Source organism: Saccopteryx leptura, chromosome 2, assembly GCF_036850995.1.
Source record: "Saccopteryx leptura isolate mSacLep1 chromosome 2, mSacLep1_pri_phased_curated, whole genome shotgun sequence".
NCBI lineage: Eukaryota > Metazoa > Chordata > Mammalia > Chiroptera > Emballonuridae > Saccopteryx > Saccopteryx leptura.
Genome location: NC_089504.1, coordinates 49,912,151 through 49,916,608, shown reverse-complemented (window position 1 = coordinate 49,916,608; position 4,458 = coordinate 49,912,151). Strand labels below are relative to the sequence as shown.

At 34.7% G+C, this 4,458-nt stretch overlaps 1 non-coding gene across 1 annotated transcript; it reads right to left on the bottom strand.

Annotated features, from left to right (window-relative positions):
- Positions 1–1,065: 1,065 nt before the first annotated feature.
- On the bottom strand, positions 1,066–1,172 carry LOC136396420 (U6 spliceosomal RNA). Its single transcript, XR_010749707.1, has one exon. It is a non-coding gene; the product is annotated as a U6 spliceosomal RNA (small nuclear RNA).
- Between the last annotated feature and the right edge of the window lie 3,286 nt (positions 1,173–4,458).

Sequence of the window (4,458 nt, the reverse complement as noted above, 5' to 3'; positions counted from 1 at the left end):
CTGGGCTTTACTTGCTGTTATTTTTCTAGTTCTTTTAGATGCAGGGTCAAGTTGTTTATTTGAGTTTTTTCTAGCTTTTTAGGTTATGCCTGTAATGCTATGAACTTCCCTTTCAGGACTGCTTTTGCTGTGTCCCATAAATTTTGAGTTTATATATGCTCATTATTGTTTGTTTCTAGGATTTTTTTTATTTCTTCTTTGATCTCATTATTAACCCATTCTTTATTTAATAACATGCTATTTAGTTTCCAAGTGTTTGAGTATTTTTCAGTTTTTTTGTTGTGGTTGATATCTAGTTTCATGCCATTGTGATCAGAGAAAGTGCTTGATATGATTTCAATCTTCTTAAATTTGTTGAGGCCGCTTTTGTGCCCTAACATGTGGTCTATCCTAGAGAATGTACCTTGAGCACTTGAAAAGAATGTATATTCTGCTGCTTTAGGGTGAAAGGTTCTGAAGATATCTATTAAATCGAGTTGATCTAGTGTTTCCAATAAGTCTGCTGTTTCTTTGTTAATTTTCTTTCTTGAGGATCTATCTAGTGATGTTAGTGGGGTATTGAAATCCCCTACTATTATAGTATTGCTGTTGATCTCGCCCTTTAAATCCATCAAAGTCTGCTTTATATATTTAGGTGTTCCTATATTAGGTGCGTAGATATTTATACCGGTTATATCTTCCTGTTGAATTGCTCCCTTTATCATTATGTAGTGATCTTTCTTATCTCTTACTATAGCTTTTGTTTTAAAGTCCATTTGTCTGATATAAGTATTGCTATCCCAGCTTTTTTTTCATTTCCATTTGCGTGAAAGATTTTTTTCTATCCTTTTATCTTCAGTCTATGTGCATCTTTTGTTTTAAGATGTTTCTCTTTTAGACAGCATATGTATGGGTCCCGTTTTCTTATCCATGCAGCTACCCTTTGTCTTTTGATCGGATCATTTAATCTATTTACATTTAAGGTTATTATTGATATGTAGTTGTTTATTACCATTTTATTCTTTAAAACTGTATTCCTCTTTTGCTATATTCTGTTTTCCCTTTGATCTGTTTACAACAGGGCCCCAAAATATGGAACTCTTCACGAATTTGCTTGTCATCCTTGCGCAGGGGCCATGCTAATCTTCTCTGTATCGTTCCAATTTTAGTATATGTGCTGCCGAAGTAAGCACTAAATTGAAGATTTAATGTCTTTAATGTTATATATACTGCATTTATATTAAAATTCCTTTCTCAAACGTGTTTGGTTTGGATCAGGATCTTAACAAGATTCACATGTTGATTTTGGTTGTGTTGCCTCTTAAGTTTCTTTTGTTCTAGAGTAGTCCCCCAGCTGCCTTTTCCCATGTCTTTGATTTGTTGGAGAAATTGAAGCCTTTGACATGTAAAATGATATCCCATATTTTAGATGTCACTTAACTTGTTCCTCCTTCTCTCTGATTTCTAATAAACTGGAATATAGATATAGATACTGGTTTGAATTCAAATTAATTTTTTAGGCAAGAGTATCTCCTAGGAGATGCTATAAATAAAAATATTTACAACCCATGAGCTAAATCTACAGACATGGTTTTATTTAACCCATACAGTTTTTTAATGCTTTATTTGGCCCATAGAGTTAAATAACTTGCATTAGTTTCTGAATCAATCTGGGTTTTGGCAGGAAACAAATGGCATTCTCAAATGAACTCTTTATAGGAGTATGGACAGAGTTAAGGGACAATAGTAAAGAATGGCAGGACACTCTTGGTCTTGTAATTGCATGAGGACATTATCTCCCCATACCTGTAAGGGCTTATGGACAGAGCCTTTGTATAGTAGTCATGGCCAACCCATCCCAACCCAGTATCCTAGAGAGAGGAAGAGAGAGAAGTAACACTCCTTCCTCAGTATCCTCTGTTCCCCAATGACCACTGGTTGGTGATTTCTACTAGCTGAGCCCAACAGGAAGCTGGATGCATAGAAACCCATTGATACTATCCCTAAAGGCCAGTCTCTCCACCCATAGCTGGATCAAGAAGCATGGAGAGTGGATCTAGAGGAGCAAACACTTGCCAATATATACAAACAGAAAATTTTTTATATAAAAATCTGTATTTTCAGCTTCTCTTGTCATGTGAAATGTTCTGGCAGTCCTAAATCCTGATATCAACAACTATTCGGAGCTGAGTCAGTGACAGAACACAGGAATGGTACTGTGGATCTCAGAGCATTCCTAGGAAAAAAAGGAAGGAAAAAGGAGAGAAGCCTGGAACTGAACTCATTAATTATTTGGGAAAAACTGAGATTTTAATACAGAAGGTGCTGAGTTGAATTGTTCAGATTATGTTTTCTGCAATTAGAAGTAATGGTGGTCCAAATAAACTTAGCTCTGTTTGATTAGAGAAAAATTAAGAAACAACATTTTTGCATACTTGAGTATTGCATTAATATGAAGTATTATTACTATCATGGTAACAGGAAAAAGAACACAGGGAAAAAATATTCAACTATTTATAGGTGTGCTGAATATACATTCAGCTGATTGCCACATGATAAAATAAATATATATTTATGTTTCACTGAAGACAATAATCATATTTTAGAATGAACTTTTAGCCTACAAGAATAAATCTGAAAATATTTATTTAAAAGCAATTATTATGAAAACTTTATTTTTAAGAATCTTAGTAACCTAACTAAAAATTTGATATTACTGTGAAGAAATGATCATTTCTCAGCACTGCCAGTCCCTAGGTTGTTACGAAGGTCACTGTTCTGCACATGGAGGACACTGAACACATAGCGGCACCACAAAACAGCAGGTCAGGTTCGATACAGGACAACATTAGCTAGTGTCATTCACCACGAGGGGTCTTTAAATAGGCATTTTTATTACTTTCTACTCTTCCTTATATTTTATTTCTGATTTTTTATGGGTAAAAGTTGATTAATCATGAATGTCATTATATATATATATATATATTTTTTAAGTTATTCTCCTTTATAAAATCTTGGCATGTAAAGTCAGTATTCTGCTTTCCTCTATGTTGAGAATTCATAAATGAAAACTTTCTTTATATATACATGGCCCAAATAGAAATAGGTAAAATTAAATAAAATTCTTAAAAATTGAAGAATGTAATAATGACATTAGAATTTGTAAAACTATAAATAAAAGCTTATCAATTTTACAGATATCAGATATCAGAATTATGATAAATCTAATCTTAAATATTCTGCCTTATATTATTCAAATTTTTATACAATTTGTTGGCTCAAAAAGTACATAATCTTTTTCCTAAAGGTTTCCAGCAAATGCACTCTCTTTTTTCTTAAGATTTTATTTATTGATTTTAAAGAAAAGAGAGAGCGAGAGGAGGTGGGAAGAACAGGAAGCATCAACTTATACTAGTTGCTTCTTGGATGGGCCTTGACTAGGCAAGTCCCGGGTTTCCAACTGGTGACCTCAGCATTCCAGGTTGACATTTTATCCACTGCGCCACCACAGGTCAGGCTCTAATGCACTCTCTTAATATTCTTATTAAATATCAATCTATTTTCCCATTCATCAAATCATTTGAAAATTCCTATGTGCTTTTATAAATAATTTTAGTAGCTTAAAGTCACCATTAATTACTATCATAGCAAGTTACTTATTGGATGAAAGCAAATATTTAGTCACAGAAAATGGCCTTTGACTAAATATGGCATGTTTTAAAAATTCTTGTGGCCCTAGTCTGGCAGCTCAGTTGGTTAGAGCATCCCCAATACACCAAGGTTGTGGGTTTGATCCCTGGACAGGGCACATACAAGAATCAACCAACAAATGCATAAATAAGTAGAACAACAAATCAATCACTCTCACTCTCTCTCTCTCTTTCTCTTCCCCCCTTTCCTCTCTTTCTAAAATCAATCAATAAAAAATATTTTCAATAGTTTTGCAGCACACATTTGTGCCATGGTACACCAGCTGAAAATCCCTGCCCTAACCCAACAACTAGCAAATATTGGGTAGTATGAGGCATGGAGAAAGTGGGTAAAGGCAAGAGGTGGGAATAATGAGAATAACAAGCAGGAGATAAGAGGCAGAACTGGGAGGCAAAGCTTTTACTTCTCAGGTAGCTTTTTACTCTATTCCCTTATCTCCATTCCCATAGCCATTGCCTTGGATCCTGCTCTCCTCATCTCTCCCCTGGACTATTGTACAGAACTGGAAATGAACATTGTAAACTTAAGTTAGAGGATAGAGATAGCATGTACAGTTCTCATAAAGTCAAGAATACTGCTTCTCCAGCTATAGCTCCTTACGGTCCAAGAGTCCATAAAGTGTCTAGAACATCTGACAGCATACACGTCTCACTCTTCAAGTTTACCTCATGTTCTCATGCCCAGTCAGGTTTACTTGACAAATTCATACTCCTGTTAGCATAATCTTGCATCTAGTCTCTGTGAATTCCCATCCTGGCCTTATCATGA